This window comes from Perna viridis, chromosome 15 (genome assembly GCF_037379345.1).
Source record: "Perna viridis isolate PV_CMFRI_1.1 ecotype Kerala chromosome 15, ASM3737934v1, whole genome shotgun sequence".
Lineage (NCBI taxonomy): Eukaryota > Metazoa > Mollusca > Bivalvia > Mytilida > Mytilidae > Perna > Perna viridis.
This window is the reverse complement of record NC_142459.1, coordinates 327,248-345,543: the sequence shown is the minus strand read 5'-3', so window position 1 is coordinate 345,543 and position 18,296 is coordinate 327,248. Positions and strand designations below refer to the sequence as shown.

At 33.7% G+C, this 18,296-nt stretch overlaps 2 long non-coding RNA genes across 2 annotated transcripts; one reads left to right on the top strand and one right to left on the bottom strand.

Annotated features, from left to right (window-relative positions):
* The first annotated feature begins 3,424 nt into the window (after window positions 1-3,424).
* On the top strand, window positions 3,425-8,200 carry LOC148596449 (uncharacterized). Its single transcript, XR_015918990.1, has 2 exons — window positions 3,425-3,615; window positions 5,608-8,200. It is a non-coding gene; the product is annotated as an uncharacterized LOC148596449 (long non-coding RNA).
* Window positions 8,201-11,594: 3,394 nt separating this feature from the next.
* LOC148596448 (uncharacterized) lies at window positions 11,595-16,127 on the bottom strand. Its single transcript, XR_015918989.1, has 3 exons — window positions 15,968-16,127; window positions 12,779-12,929; window positions 11,595-11,672 (listed from the first exon to the last, which is right to left on the bottom strand). It is a non-coding gene; the product is annotated as an uncharacterized LOC148596448 (long non-coding RNA).
* Window positions 16,128-18,296: the final 2,169 nt, after the last annotated feature.

Below are 18,296 nucleotides of genomic sequence, written 5' to 3'. Positions count from 1 at the left end.
AGTAAGTTGTAATTAAGGCTAAATCTATTTAATTCTTTTATTGTACCGGTTATCAAATCTGTTTTCCCTTGTTTCTCGCACTGACCACCTGACGACACGAAGAAAACCCAAGGGTGTCGGTAGATTTTTCTGACCAAAGTCCGTCGCTCGCGCTTCCTTTGTTTTCAAATAACAGGTGCGACACTGTATTAACAATAGGTATTGCCTTTCATAGCTAACAACAGAAAAAAAATATGTTTGGCCTTAAAAGAAATAATAAGATTGAGAGTCGTGATAATGATTTAATAAGCTAAACTCAGTGTTAGATAATGATGGGTATTCAGGTATCCTATTTAACCATGTTTATTAGCCGACCATGTGAGCTGTTGCCTTCACTTGGGGTTCGATTTGGTTGAAATACAGGGGAAAACAATAAACCTTAAGGGTGAAATCCATTGCTTTGAAATGGACAAGATAAGATTTAAATGAAACAGGACCTATATATAAAATTCGTCAAAAAAAATCGGAACGACTATTTCAATAAGCTTACGTATAACAAAAAAATTGTTAAGACTGAAAATGCAATGAAAAAAATTATACATCATGCACACATATACACTTTGAGTCTCTCATAACCCTTCTCCAAAAAATCAAAACGGTAGGTTGAGTTCACATCATAATAATATCCATAGGTTATTCCTCTTGGTGCGTTATGTTAGCCTGCGGCGACGTGGGAGGAAGTCTGTGTTGCTTAGCAACGACAGAAGTGGGTCATACTCTAGCAATATCTGGGGTCTGTATGCCTTACTCTGGACAGGAATCAATGTCTGGGGTCTGTATGCCTTACTCTGGACAGAAATCCATGCCCTGGGTCTGTATGCCTTACTCTGGACAGAAATCAATGTCTGGGGTCTGTATGCCTTACTCTGGACAGAAATCAATGTCTGGGGTCTGTATGCCTTGCTCTGGACAGAAATCAATGTCTGGGGTCTGTATGCCTTACTCTGGACAGAAATCAATGTCTGCAGTCTGCGTGCCTTGCTCTGGACAGAAATCAATGTCTGGGGTCTGTATGCCTTAATCTGGACAGAAATCCATGCCCTGGGTCTGAATGCCTTAATCTGGACAGAAATCAATGTCTGGCGGGGTCTGTATGCCTTACTCTGGACAGAAGTCAATGCCCGGGGTCTATAGGTACGTCTTGCTCCATCAATGCCCGGGGAATTTGCTTCTTACCTGTGCGAGCAATGCCTGGGATCTGATTTACTGAAGCGATATAAGGGGTATACCCATCTTACTCCACGAATGCCTGGAGTCTGTATGCATTACTCAAGCAATGTCTTGCTTCTGTGTTACTCCAGCTCTATATGACATTGAACTGCACTTATATTCTTTGTTATTGAAATCGACGAAATAAGAACAACTGCTTACAAAGAGCTTTCGTTTTCAACGATAGAATCGCTTGTATAGGTGACGAATATTTGGATAATATTATATGATATTACTTAAGTATTGTTGCCTATTGAAAAATTGTACTATTTATGAAATAAAATATATAATATATGTGGTTGGAGGTTCAACTTCATTCTGACCAAATTCAGAACATCTATCAATCATGGGCAAAGCTGGAATATATACAGACAGAAAATTACGTACAAGATCCACTTTTCTAACACCTAACGCAGGTTCTACGGTTTCAACAGCGGATTCACGGTTTTGGAAAACAGACATACACAACAAAGAACATAAAGTAACTAAATTAATACATTCAAAGTAACACAAGCAAATGATTATGCGCTGTTTAAGCCGTTTCGATTGGTTGTCTACAGAGGTAAAAGTTTACCATTCGTGAAAAGCAAAGCGAATCTGATCTTAATTTTGCTCTTTTCAACTCAAAATAATTTGTTAGGAAGTTCAAATAAATATCGGGCACTCCATGAGTCATCATTTAGTCTTCGGAGTTCTAAAATTTCCCATAACTAAAGTTTTCGGTCCCTTCTGAGAGCATTTATGGGAAATTTGAGACTAAATGATGAAAAAAGGAGTGCCCGATATTTAGAGAAATAGAGAATAGGTACGGCGGGTGCAGAAATTTGAAAGGAGGTCAACAAACAAAAATGTCTCTTGGCTCACTTGCGCATGACAATATATGAAACATTTTATATTAGAAACATACAGGAATTTGTAGAGGGGTTTCTTTAGACTCGCGGTGCTATCGACTTTAATAGTCACAAATCAAACAAAATTTTGAATAGTGCTTATTTGTTTTTAAGGGGAGGGTCTTAAGAACCTCAAGAACCCACTGGCAACACTTGCCTAGCTACGAGTGTGACATATATCATTTCATGTAATTCACGTGTTTAAGATATAGAATGAAAATGTTTGTATGTTTAAAAAATAGTAAAAAAAAATATTATTACCGCTATAACCTTGGTTCCCTTGATTACTCTTTAAAAATAACAATTTGATAAACATGGTTTTTAAGTAGCACTCCAGCTAAGGATCATGCAAAATGTGATTCATGGGTAAAAAGCCTACATATTTTTATTTCTGATATTTTGTTTGAAATGTCATTGTAAACAGAAATTAACCCGTGCTCTTAGGAGATAAAAATTGTATAGAATGCACTGTAAATTTCAAAATTAAGGGAGATAACTCTGTAAATGGCACTCAAATACAATAGAATCTACTGGATTTTCAATGTGGATTATCTCCTAAGAGCAGTCAGATTTGAATGAATAATTACACATTTCATAGTATAGACTCATAAAACAACCTAATTATAAAAATAAAAATATGTAGCCTTTTTTGGGGTGTATCACAATTTTCAGATTTTGCATGGTTCTGCAAAGACAGCTACTTAATACGTTTAATTTTATAAAATAAATTTACGTTTTTGAACATTTTTAAAATAAGAAGCATTGGGTAAAATGTTTTAGCATACTCTCAATTAGTTAAAAATGGTTTATTGACAGTTAGTCGGAGATTGCTCAGGCGTTCAATGGTCGATTAGTCAGGCACGGCCCAAACTTGTCTGGGAAATCAGCCATTGGCGTCACATCATCCCTGCCTAACTCAATAAACCATTTGTCGCCAATTTTTGTCCGAACTTTGCAAGAAATTAACAAATTTCCAAAAAAGAGTGGAACCCTCCCCACCAAACCAAAAGGTTCACGCTTTAAACTCTCTATATAATGTTATATTCATGTTTTAAAAAATGCCCCTTCAAACATCATGGCAATGAATATTTTCAGTGTGGAGACTCCAGTTTTTAGTGGAGTCCGAGTTGCTCATTTACTTTTGTTACTTTGTATGTATGATTTTAGTTACTTTGTGTTCTTTGTTGTGAATGTCTGTTTTCCATGTCTGGTCTTTGTCCCTGGATTACATTCTTTTGATTACCGCTATAACCTTGGTTCCCTTGATTACCCACAATTCCGTTTCATAATAAATGTAAAACGTGGCTTCCGGCTTCTAAAGTGAAACGAGCCACTTCTGCGGAAGCCGGTCAGAGGTTTATCTGCTAATAGAACGGTTTTAGTGCAAAAATGGTTGATTACGGCTCAGGTCCCATAAAAGAAAGTATTGACAATACAGTATTTATAGTACCTGGCATCATAATTGGATGTTTATTCGGTAAGTTGTAGACAGGTGTATTTGTTTACACCTGAAGACTTTGACACTTGACAAGTACAAATGTACACGTGGAATATTGTTTTATGTGGTACGCATCGAGTTAATCACGCGTGGGTTTTTAAGTATATTATAATTCGTTGTTTCTGTTTATCTCATTCAATAAAATGCATGCCATCTTTCCATTTTATCCGCTCAGCATGATATTTTATTCCATATGTTGCATTTTCATTTTATTCATTTTCTCCTTCATGCCAAGGACGAAGCTAAGAAACTCTGGGACTGTGGTTCATATTTCTTCAACAAAAGTTGTCTAATGTTTACATCATGTATAAGTAATCTATGATTATGGTAAAACATACATTTTTGTACATGTAGGCTCAGGCTGTTAGACTTGATCCTTTGACAAAATGTTGTACATATATGACTAGTCAAGATAATCATGACCTCTGCCATTATGTTTGCTGAGGCATTGGGTACCAATTTTTGTGGTTTTCGTGGTATACCATGAAATTTGGTTCCCAACAAAAGGAAATTTCTCATTTGTTTGTGTGATAGAGTTGTCAAATCCAAGTATTCAACAATCTGTGAATTGATATTTTTTCCCTAAACCAAGAAAATTGGTACCAACGATTAAAAGTACATAATAAATGTACTTTCACAGTATTTTGAATGTTAAATGTGAAAATGTTCCTGCAAATCCTTGAAACTTACAAATTAAACTGCCTTGATAGTAGAAGTGCTGCTTATGATTCTTTTTACAGGAAATAAGGAAATAAAAGCAATTAGTTATCACAAAAAGCAAGAAAGAATAATCAAAACAAACATTATGATCCCTAGAAAGCAAACTTTTAGTAAGTTAATGAAATTAATATGCTTTCATTGTCCTTATTTTAATGTAAGCTTGGGGAACTGAGGCAAGGGATGTGATCAGGACTTGAGTTGTGGACCTCTAAAATTTGTAAAGCCAGTTATATATATTCCAACAAATTGTGTGTCTTTCTTTAAAATGGAGGAAGCCCTAAACTGGAAATCCTGAATCATGCCCCTGGTAAAATATTGTACGTAGCAGATCTGAAAATTTGTGCACATTTGATTTAAAAAAAAAAATACAGAAACAATAAAATTAAAGATATCCCAATAAACTATGCTGATGATTGATCACATTTCAGGTATAATTTTTGATTTCCCTATTTGTGACATATGGGGTTTTATATTTTTATGCAAAGTGAATCACTTTGATGATCAAAGAAATAATTGCATCTTTTTTCCTGATAAAGCTGAATATTTGTTTTTTTTTATGTGGAGTTTGATTTGGTACTATGCACATGACAAATACCAAAAAATTGAAAAATGAATACTTTTGTAAGAATTGCTGCCTGGCTAATAAATTGCCAAACAGTGGATACAAAATAACTGTTGCCTGACTGTTGAGAATCTTTCTGTCCTTCTACATATTTTTTTTATCTAATTTGTCTTGCACAGTTGTTTGTAGTATAAACTCCCTTTTTCAAATATTGTGTTTCACAACCATGTGACTTCAAGTCCAAAAACTGGAAAAGAAGTGTACATGCTACTCGAATAATAATAAAGAAAATCTGGCATTGTTTTGTTGAACTATATCTTAAACTACCAAACTGATAAACTCTACACAATAGTCAAAAGGGTAAAAAAAGGAAAGTCTGTATAACAAATGACAAAATCAACATAAAACACCACATGGCCATTATAAAAATTCCTTGATTCTCATCCAACATTTTTCATAATTAGGGGTGGGCAAGCAAATTTTATTTTTTACCAATTTAAATGGAAAATGCTGTCAATTTTAATGAAGAAATTGACCTTAATTGGGATAAAAAATTAAAAATAAGGTTAGGAGGGGATGAGCATCTAGGACTGGATACTTTGTTATCTTTTAGCCAAATGTTAGGGAAAACCAGGTTTTATACTAAACCTCCTGCTTCCATTACAATTAATTTTTTCTTCTAATTGCAGCATTTTTTGCCTACAAATTGATTAAAAGTCTACGTGACAAAGAGAAAATGAAGCAAGAAAAGAAACTGATGAAAGAAAAACGGAAAGAAAGAGATCATTCCAAAAGATTGAAGAAAAGATGAGTTTTCTCCCCTTTAGGAATTTTTGAAATTATTTTCATTGGATGAAGAAAATCATGTGATTGAATGGAAGATTTAAACCAAGTGCAATTTGTATAAAAGACAGGATCCTAATTCATCTTGTATGGAACATTTAAAATTATTGTTCTGTTGTAGAATTATGTACATGTATGATATTCTTTGGACAATTCTGAAATGGTCAATTTGCATTCACTGAGGTCACTTTTTTTTTAATTGAAATTGAGTTAAAGTAAAACCTTTCAATATATTCCCTTTTTGACACATTTGTTTGGTTAAGGCAGATTAAAATAAAACAAAAATAACAGTTTAATGATGGACATATTTCTTGTTTGGTCAGGGTTTGGTGTAGACATGTCTCATGTTATATTTATTAATGTCCAGGTAATGTCATATTTGGCCAGTCATACCCACCTACCAGTTGTATTCTAATAATTTTCTAATGTAGAATATTTGAATAAGTTCTTAAGTTTAATGTATCAGAACTCCTATTATTTTATATTTATGTTGAAGGTTATATAATGTTGGGGCTGTACAAACAACAAACAGATTTTATTTGTATGTAATGAATGGCTGAATTTTGCCAACTTGTGGTTATTAGTCATAATTTGGGAATTTTGATTAACCTGCTCTAAAGGAAGTAACTCTATAATCAGACATTTTTGGACTATCAAAAGCATTGTATGCTTTCTTTTCTCTCCCTCTCTATAAGACATACAGATAATTGTGGATAGTTTATACATTGATTTTTCCTTTCATGTTTAACCTAAATTTCCCATTTCTGAAGTTGGAATAGTAAACTAGATAAGTTTCCTTTCTCTACAATAATGTGCCAAAACTATTGTCTCAAAAACACCGATAAACTTGACACTTTTTAAAAAAAATTTTAATTCTAAAATTTTTGAGTAATCATTGAAAAATAATATTTTAATTTTATATAGCCATTGATTGACTTGACTAAAAAATTAAACCTGTAGCCAAGTCAATTAACTGGGGATGTAAATCTCATTACCTTCTACAATTCAGGTAGGCAGTCTTCCTTGGCTCATTTGATAAAAATGAAATAAAGGGAACCAGTTCATCCTACTAAATAATAACTTCCTGTGCAGTTTAAAACCACAAATTAATGACAAATAACCAATTATTGGCAAATGGATTATTAAGTTGTCTATCTTTGTCTACTTATACAATCTCCCACCAGAGGAAGATGGTGCTAATATGTACTAGTAGCCAGGACCAGTAGCTGGTGTCAGAGGATTCCAAATATATGAATTACTACACAAATTTATTTCCCTAAGTATATTTTAATCATTATTTTCGTAATTCAAAACCTGAGAAGTCCAAATTATTTTTATGATAAACTCTGTACTCTTTATAATCCCTCTACTGTTTCTTATATAAGACTTGTCACAATTTTTGAAATAATGAAAATATTATATTTTATGAGGGGGTCTATTAAACGTAGAAATCTTGAAGGGGTCAAATAGGTGTAGCAATTTTTTTGGGGTCAAATAGGTGTAGCAATTTTTTTGGGAGGGTCCTCTATTATGTAGTGTGTCTTTATTAATATAATGTATGTATATGTTGGTTATTAGGTTGTTTTTCTGTTCTATACAGAATATCACAGAACACATGTCCATTCAGCAGCTATCAGTTACATTCTAGTCAGTATAGTTTCATAGCCATTATGTTCAATCACTCCAAACTATTTATCTCTTTTTTTTTTATTTTGAGGTTTTGTTTTCACAATTTTTTTTTCTTACAAAACAAATCTTGCATCATAATTCTGGTATGTAATTGAAAAATTACCAAAAAAAGAAATAGTAATTTGATGTAAATGTTCATAGCTTAAGTCACTTTGAGTTGATCTTGTTTAAAAACTTTAAATGTGAAATTTCCATTTATTTTGATTATACAATGTTATGCCACATAAAGATCGGTTTCTCATTCTTTACTGGACAATTTATCTGAATGTACAAGTTTGTTGCGTTTTACTACAATATCATCTGTGCTGACTTATTTGTGTTTAATTTTAAGAGAAAGGTTTATATGGCATTCCATTTTTCTTAGTGTTTACCATGAGTTACCTCCCTTTGCACAAAGTGCCAGAACTTAGCAAGACTTGTTAAAATAAATATTTATTATTTGGTATAGCTAATAATCAAAAAATTTCTTTGAAAAAAAATGTAAGCCTTGCTCTTTTTGGTGTGCAGGGTCCCAGTATGTAAGAAGAATATAGTGCTGTAAGCTTACAAGGGTAGATAACTCATGGTTTTCCACACACATGAACAGATGGAGTATTATCATGTATTATATACAATACTCACAAAGCTGATGAATGTAATTAAAATCATTTTATCATGTTATGTATTATTATTCAATCTCTCTAGGTGGCAGTTTTAATGAGATGGATTCTATGTTTAAGGGGCCAACTGTAAATAAATTCTTAAAACCTATGTGTCATAGTTGTAACATCTTATATAAAAAGACAAATACATTTTAAGTCTAGTAATTAAATTTATCAAGTTTTGTAAGAATCAAAAATACATCAGAAAACCCACCAATATGACAATATAATTTCAAGGATTTATTTGAAAAGACTATTAGAATGGTGGTTGTTTTACCCACTGCCTGATTCTTACAGGAAACTGACAACTGAAATATTTGACCACAATATCAAAGTCAATTAACTGTGGTGTGCATTATATTTACTCAACACAATTGTTAGGTTGCTTTGCAAGGACATGGTGCAATCCAAAATAAATGTATTTTAGATGTTGTTACTTTTCGTTTTTTTTTTTCTGTGTTGAGTAACTACCTTCCAGTGTGGTTTGTTAAGTTACAGTCAAAGGAAAGATTTTGTAATCACCGCTTCTTCATCAAGTACAGAACGTTTTAATAAGATACATGTAACTTGTTAAATCCAAGTCAGAATAATGTTGGCATTGGTTGACATGACTGGAGACTCTCGTTTCTATGAGCAACAGAATAACACATAAAAGATAAGGCTAAAAGTGTCAGAGTAGTAGTGCATAAAAATGCTTTGCAGGGCGAAGCTAATTATGCCTACAGAGGTTGAACACTGAACAGATGGGGCAAGTACAAATGCAAATTCAAGCTTGATACAGCTCTCTGAATTTGTGATCAAATATTTGACACAAAATAGTAATTATATAAACATTTTAAAAAAAGCTTACATTAATGAAATAAACAAAATTCAACAAAGTATCATGAAAATTGAAGTTATTGCCCACTTAACTAATTTCTGCTCCTTTTCTTCTTAATACAATGTAGTTACAATCCCTGTGGTATCAATGACACCCTGAGCTTCAATTTCAATGAGATCAATTCACTTTTACAAGACTTATACATATTATCCAGACATCAGCAAAATGTTATTTCTGGCCCCTTTCAGGTCCTTAGTTATAAACTCCCCTCAAACTAACTTCCAAGGTATTGCACTTTGTGGTGCCATTTTATTTTCCTTTAAGAGTACACTTATACTAAAGTCTCTACAGATGATGCCTGAGGACACCCAGGATTTAATACCCGAGGACACTCAGGATATAATACCCAATGACACCAAGGATTTAATACCCGAGGACACCCAGGATATAATACCCGACACTCAGGATATAATACCATTATGTAGCCATAATCTTATCTCTATTAGTGGAATGATTCTTCTGTTACTATAGATTTTATTACTTTTGTTGTCTTCCAGAGCTTTAATAGTTAAGGTGTGTTTACACTTACAGAAGACTTTTAGATGATCTCTCTATTTTTATTTTTTGTTGCGTTTTGTCATCTGTTTCCCTTTCTATTAACTTGCCAATTTCCAAAGTATTTTAAAACTGGAGGGACACCGTGCCCTGACCCACTCTTCCATTATGGAATACCCATTATTGTCCATTTACAATTATCTGAATGTCCCTTTAAGACAACACTCTTGCTAATAAATTACCACAAGCAAAATAAGAAGTGTCACCTTCATTAATTACATCCTGTCATAATCAACCCTCAGGTAATTATCAGAAATCAATCAGCTGATCAAGGTTTTCGGATGAATGAAAAGTAGAAAATGGATCCCAATTGGATCTATCCCCATTTTATGGTAAGCCAATCATTGGTTAATATTTACTTCCTACTACACAATTAATTTCACAAATATTTAAAAGTTAAGTAGCATTCAGGCTAAGAATCATGCAGATGTGATACACCATCAAAAAGGATACACATTTTTATTTTGGATATAAGTTGCTTTATAATTCTATGTGACAAAATATGTAATTATTTTTTCCTGTCTGTCTGCTTTTAGAAGATAATCCCCATAAAAAATCAAATAGTTACTATTGTATTTAAGTGTCATTTACTTTCTGTTTACTATGACATTTTAAACAAAATATCAAAAATAAAAATATGTAGAATTTCAAACCATGAATCCCATTTGCATGATTCTTATGTGGAGTACTACAGCGGGGCTAGGGGTGGGGTTAGAACTCATATCAACAGTAAAGGTCATTTTCCAAAAGTTGTGATAGCAATAGTTATAGAAAATAATATTCCTCCTAAATAAATTGGATTTTGAAATTTTATTGAATATTTATTATATTTCACCTCATAGTAGGTAATAAATGTAAAGAATCACCCTTACTCAACTAAATTGTGTGACAGCCACAGCTATGTTAATAATCATCATCATTCTGATAGTGTTCCCAACTCAGTAAAAAGGGGGACAAATCATTTCAAGTGCTTATTTCATGTACAATCTATATAAATTTTATCTCAAAAGCACAACACCCAAATGAAAAATGTTTTATGTGATCTGTAACTAATTCTGAATAAGAAATAAAAGTGCATTAGGTAGAAAGAAGGGGCTCCCAGGATCCTGAATTGCTCATCTTGTTGAATTTTGCCTTTCAAAAGGCAATAAATTTAACAAGAAGTCCAACAATTTTGACTCAAGAAGACTGCGGTAGGACTTATCATAAGGACCATTACAAGGCTTATTCGATCAAAATGAAAATTTAACCACAGATAGATCTCGTCATGCTGAACACTTTTATCCCTGTCAGAATTTGGCTAAACATAATGGTTATAGAGATGTATGTAAAAAACTACTTTCTGACCTTTATGTTCTATTTTTAATAACAGCGGCCATTTTTTTTACCGATCAAAAATCTAAACACAACTCTAATGCAAGATACCCCAAGGAACATTCATACGAAGTTTGGTTCCAATTGGTCAAGTAGTGTCAGAGGAGATTTTTGAAAGAAAAAAAATTAAAAATACATGTGTAGCAAAAAATGTCCATAACTTCAACATGGCTTAACAGATTAAAATGAAAATTTTACCAGATAGATCTCATGCTGAACATCTTCACCCATGTCAGAATTTGGCTTAACCCAATGGTTTTGGTGATACATGTATATGCAAAAAACTACTAACTGTCCCTATGCTCTATTTTTAGTAACATTGGCCATGTTTTTCAATGGATCAAAAATCCCCACAAAACATTTTTAAGAACATTCAAGTGATGGCAATAGCTCACATGGTCTTTGGGCAGGTGAGCTAAAAATGAAGAAAGATATTCCTGACCAAATGCAAACATAAATCTTACAAAAACTAAGATCAATGTCCATTTTTAGTTGAAAAAAAAAACATGCTACATCATTTTTAGTTGAAAAAAAACATGCTACATGTTAAAGTGCCCTCTTCCCTCTATTAAGGTATTTTCCTAGAAAACTGTAGTTAATACTAAACATTTGAGGATTTTTTTCTTTGTTTTTTGTCTGCAATTGTTTCTTACAGTTAGGATAATTGGCTAGTGGAGTAGATTTCTGAACAGTATTTTTGTTTTCTAATTTTAATACAAATCAAATGTCAGCAACACAGTCTACAGTTCTCTACTTGGATGGTGTGGTACAACTGAAATTATACAATTAATTTTTATTAATCACAGCTGTGTGTTATAGAGCAAGGATGTATATTTTGTCATGGATCAAAGTACATGTACTTCTCCATCTAAGAATCAGGCAAAATTGGTAGATGTGGCACATGCCAAAAACAAAATTGGTAGAAGATGTAGTACATGACAAAAAAAAACCCCAAAAAAAACAGATTTTATGCATTGTCCAATATTCATATCTCATAACTTCAAGAAATGTCCATCAAAGATTTGGTAATTTTGCCTTTTTAAGATATTGATAGATCAAATTTAGTTGAAATGCACTTATAGAAAAAATGCAGTAAAACAATCCCACACTCTTTTAATATATAAGCAGTATAAAAGTAACTACGTCACAGTGGATAAACTGAAAAGGTTTTTGTTATCCAAATGTACCGAATATATCTGAAGCAAATAAGACTAATTTGAGAAAACTGATGTGCATCCATGCCTGATTCTTACACAGAATGGTACTTCAATAAATTGCTTTGGTGGTTGTGATATCGAAATTCCCTTAAAATTATTAAGTCACTATGTACTTGAAAATGACTGGCCTTGAGCTGTTATTTTTCATCCAGTAAGCGTTGTTGTCTGTTTGACATACTGACCATATCCACTCTTATTATATTTCATTTGAAAATAAAATAGATATGTAAACATCTAGCATGAAGATAACCATCACAGAAGGCCAAAACTTTCTAACAGTTGATCTTTATCTTTACCAACAACATCGCAGAGATGCTTTGCTTGTAACAATGGCATTGAATACAAAACTTAACTTGCAAGTTAAAAAAAAAAATATACATTCTTATTAGCTTCTGGGTGAAATTACAACAGATGTCTCAAATTGCTTAACAATAGCAAACGCAACGAAAAAAAGGAATTACTGTGAAAAATTTCTTAAAAGAACATCTATTTAGCAAATAGTTCATGATGCTAAGGGCCATATGACAATATGCTTCTCATGAGCTACTCACCTCAGTCCTGTAAAACGTCTAACCCTGGTACAAGCAGTATCGTCTCACGAGCCACTCACCTGTAAATGTTTTACTCTGATACAAGCAGCATGGTCTCATGAGCTACTCACCTGCAAATGTTTAACCCTGGTACAAGCAGTATCTTCTCATGAGCCAGAAAGGAAAGTTCAGTGCACTGGATACAAAGACAATGTAAGCTAATGTGAAGGCATGTCTGTGGGCCAAATTTCCAGGATTAAAATTCTGGAATCCAGGTAGAGTCTGTAATACAAAAAAAAAGGTTAAAATTTACTTTAAATTTTCCTGTGCTACAATGTAAATACAATGTATATCTTGCTTTAGTAGTACCTTTAATACAGTTAAACCTGTCTATAGTGACCTTTCAAAGGCCACTGACAAAAGGTCACTATAGGCAGGAGCTCCTTATACAAAGGTAATCAAGATTTTCAAAACAAAATATGTTTCCTCATGTAGACTAGAGTATTGAAAACATGGGTTGTGTCATTACACATCTTTCATTTTTAATATGCTGTTGTATTTGTTAAATTTTCCCATATCCTTTCTTTTTTTCAATTACATTTTATAATGAAGTTTTTAAATGCTTTACCTTTAATGCATGAATAAGCAATGTTTTTATTTAAAAATTACATGTAATATTACCAACAACATTAACACATTAAATTCTTTGTCATCAAAATGTCTTTTAATTTTATTGAAAATGGATGGTTTTCTTTTCTGATCTATCCCGAGACATTGTTCTCAGTGTCATCTAACACCTAGTTTTCATAAATTCTGAATCTTGGTTTCCCGACGCCAAACAATACTGCAACTTCAGTGCCTGAAATAAGGGCCAGCCCTTATTTTGAAAATTTTTTTGGTGCGAGTAAAAATTTAGAATAACTGGCCCAAACTGACTATTGGTGGCCCAACTTTTTACTGACAGAAGAAACACAAAAGAAGAAAATCTAAATCTGTTTCCAGAAGAACTTGGGTCTAGACATTGAAAAAGTACATACATGTACCAGTTATCAGTAAAATATTTTAAATTGATACAAAAGATTCATTAGGGGGTTCTGATCCCGGATCACAATTAGTATTTTGCTAGAATCCCGTGTCAAGATTGTTATATTTTCATTTTCCTATTTCCCGTGTTTTTACATATGAATGAATACTTTTACTATATACTGGCATTTGCCAAAGGTATTTTGGGTTGGTCGGCATTCTTCATTATAAGGCACGGGCTGGCAGGACCATTTGATTTTCTGGAGGTGGCCTGGGATTTGTTTGAAAAAAAATCTTGACCCTGAATTTTACAGATAAAAATATTCTGGTCAGTACAGGCTTTGAAGAAAATAATCTGGCTTTGATTTTGGCCAATGTAAAAAAAACAAATTTTCCAACAAAAATTTCTTGTATTAGATGTATTGGAAACAAAATTAATCTGGTCTGCAAAGTGGGCGAAAAAAATTCCCAGCTCAGGTTAAAATCCCAGGCCACCCCCAGAAAATCAAATGGTCCGTGCCTTAAGTGTACTAGAAAACAAACTAAAAATTGTGTGTTGGCTGGCTCTAGCTAAAATACGTTTTCCCGATTTCCCGCACAAGATTTTGATTAATCCTGTGTCACGATCAAACTATTTTCCGTTTTTACAGAACTTTTTTTCTGCTTTTCCTGCGTGTCACGCTTAGACCCCAATGAGACCCACCAGAAAAGACCACGGAGATTTTTCCCTTTCAGCCATGCCGGTGCGCTACGTAAGAAAAACTCTGGAAAAAAATAAAATCTGAGAATTCCGATGTCATTATGCAAACTTGATTTCCATTGGTCAGTGAGATATTTTCGACCAATCGCTGTGACCGTATTATATTTGCTATGGAAAACTGATACTGATCGCAAATTTCTGTCTTCGCCGGAAACCGATGGCCGATTTGTTTATTAAAATGATTTTTCATCTGTTTTTCTGCAGTCACCCAGATAATTCTTTTTGGGCTAGCATCTCCATTACTTTGGACAACATTTAATCGCCCCATAAAGGTTTCACTCGCCATTGGCGAGTGGGCGACCGTCTATTTCAGGCACTGAACTTTCTATGCAGGCTTCCCACAGGAGGTCGTTCTAAGAAGGGGGTGGCTAGTACAAATTTTACAGTAATAAAAACAAGATAGTACCATACGTGCAAAGTTTTTTTAAGATGTAGATTGCAGTAGAATTTTGTAGACAACAGATTGATATTTTGTAATTTTTTTCTGCTATTTTTGTTTATGTCAACAACCGCATGGGTCGTGAAAACGCTTGGAACAGCTGATCGATATACATGTATGAGTTTCACACGAATTATCTTTGTTCCATCAAAATAAATAGAATGATTTACAATTGGATGGCTAGTTACATCTAGAAATGATCAAACTGTGTGGCCGAAACACAACTGCCTGTTCCCTGTGGCTAATCATTTAACTGACTTGGTAAAAAAAAATATCCTAACAGTACAAATACAGAGAAATTTTCATGTTAATGGTCTAAATGCACCAAAATCATAAAGCAGGCTATAGCATCAAGTCTTGAGGCTACAGAACAGTGACTGAAAATTGTGAACAGAACCCAGTCAGTATTTCATGTGAAGAAAGCAATGATAAAAATGCCATCAAGTTCTCTACAACTCTTGCAGGTCCATCAAAACCAGATACCCCGACATGCCAGTGATAACATTAAACAGTGATTTTGCCACCCTTTGTCACTTTCGACATTTTTTTGGGTCATTTTCGTCCCTTAAAATTTACCTTTGGAACGATTCGGAGCAGAAACAATTTTTAAAATCGAAATCTAACAGAATATTTCAAAATTCTGCTGAAAAATTACGTGTCCACTACCCTTCCGTTCCAAAGGTAACAAGCCCCGCCTACTCTCTATTACGGTTCAAAATGTCAACAAAACAGGGTTTCTCGTGGAAAATTATCAAAATTTTAATAATAAATGTAATTTTTGTAGCAAATTTGGTATCAGCATACAGGAAAATGATTCCGGAATAGAACTAGGTAGGTGTGACATGCACAATTTCAACTAAGTCGTTAAAAGCGGTTGAAGGGCGGTACTCCGCGGTACTGCTAAATTTCCAATTTTTTGTATGGCACATCGTTCTGACACCAACCCGACATATCAATATCCAAATGAAAAAGAGGAGGGTTGCAGGGTCAGAGGAAATTCGGACTATTGCTGACTGTGTTAACTGCCACTATCACTGAGAAACTTGCACATACAGAAGACTCCCGTTACACTGTACATAGCTTTCATTCAAAACAAACCCTGAGTGGCATTCCCATCTGTGCATCTTGTCCTGATTTCAGAACTCTGCTAGTAGAGAATTGGCGTCTACTAGCCGATGTGAAAAAACGGGGAACTGTTCTTACAACCGCCGCCATGATCGTTCAATGTAACCTTGAGACGAAAGGACGAAACAATAGACAATTCGACACTTACACTATCTGTCGTCCCTTTTGTCTTACCTGTAAAGATTTCATATCGATCGGTATCCTAGCGCAGCTAGTGAATCCGTCCCCAAGTGGATCCATCCCAAGTAGATCCGTCCCCAGTCATCAATTCGATACATAAGGAATTCATATAATTAACATATTATACATCTTATCATTTTCCTACAATGAAATTTTACAATATACATGAATAGATTATAAACAGAGATTCATAAGTTATGTTATCAATATTAGAGTATGATTATTACATTACAAAATGAAAAGTAATTAGTAAATTCGAGTTATTTTTTTATCATTAAAGGGTTATTGTTTTTCATTTACTTGTTTTTATTAAAATTTTTACAAGTTCAAAGCAGTCATCCAAGCCTATACCCCAAGCTTGATTTAACGAAATAATGAACATCAAACAGTAACTCAGAAAGAAAACGTTGTTTGATGTTCCGCTCCTTTTTCAATGCTTTGGGATGAGAGCAATGCTCCCACAGGCAACATCGCCTTTGTAATACAGGTAAGTTAATACTAATTTTCTATATTGGACAAAAAAAAAAAAAAAAAAAAAAAAAAAATAACTGAAAAATTTTCTTTTCTTTTTCTTTAAAGTTAAGTCTATACAAACACTGTGAAGTCAGCCTCATATCTTGACCTACACTTAGAAATCGACGGTAAAGGAAAACTATTGACAAAACTTTACGACAAACATGATGACTTTTCATTCAGAATTGTCAATTTTCCTTTCATCTGTGGCAACATCCCTTCAGCACCTGCGTATGGAGTGTTCATATCACAACTCATACGTTGTGCCAGAGCTTGCCGAAACTACGCAGACTTTTTGTATCGCGCTAGAATTCTAACAAATTGGCTTCTGGAACAGGGTGTGTTGCTAAAAGATTGAAGTCATCACTACAGAAGTTTTATGGTCGTCATCATGAATTCGTGGATCGATATGGAGTATCCATCTGCGCTATGAAAACTGATTTGTTCAAAGTGTCATAGTTTTCCTTTTTTCTTTCGACTACCCAGGACTTGACTTTTTATAAACTACTCGGCGGTTGTTTCTAGAAAAGCTGAGGACGCTTACCTCCCGGTGCACCTGGTAACTTGGCTCCCTTGATTAATCTTATTTAAGTATTCAAAATCTGATAAGTTGCAGTCGTTATTTTGTCGTCAACATCGTAATAAAACGAATATCAACAATTTTATAGTTTTTTTCAACTCACGCTTAATAAATGAAGTATACTTCTGAGAACATTTTTGTAAAGTTATGCATTATTAGTACAATTGCTCCCAACTTGCATTTTCGTTACAGGAATTTCAGCCCAACATACAGGTCTATCTCGCATCAAGAAGCAGAGATGTGGTCTTTCAATGCATCAACTGCATAGAAACACCATAGTTTGAATGTTTGTTTGTTTCTGAAAAATATACAAAACCTAGCTTATAGTTGTTTTTTGTTTTTGTTTTGTTTTTTTGTTTTTTTTGTTTTTTTTTTCATTTCTTAATTATAAGAATTTAGATACCTACCTTGAAAGTGTAATGACCGCAGTCCTAAATAAAATTGTCTGTAAATAACAAGTTACGATATATGAAACTAAACATTTATACACATCAATTCTTAAAATATTATTATCAGAGTGGACGGATCAACGTGGAAGACGGAAAAACCCGAGGACGGACCGACTTGGGGATGGATCAACATGCTACTTCTGTAAGTTAATTGTTTGAAAAAATGAATCAAAGGAAAACACAATTTCAATTATCTTGAAGGATACGTAAAAGTGTTTTCTTTTCCCCAGCATGTAGACTTCACTCCCTTGACACTTTTTAATAAACCTATATATGGTGACATGTATTTTAAGCATTTTTTTCAAGATTAGAACCACAACAGCCTGCTCCCACTAATGGGGCGGAGTAAGTTTTGTTTGTAATCGGGTACGGGGTGCAGCTAGAGCTGGAAAAGCACCCCCATTCATATATTTGTCTAGCAAGAAAATCCCATTCATATATTTATCAGTGGGAAATACATACCCATTCATATATTTTGGGCTAGAGAAATACTTATCTCAAGTAAATTTTGAGCAAAGGAGAAAAATTACAAAGCTGCGCATTTCATCTCATAGACTAGAGATAGAAACAGGGCGTTATC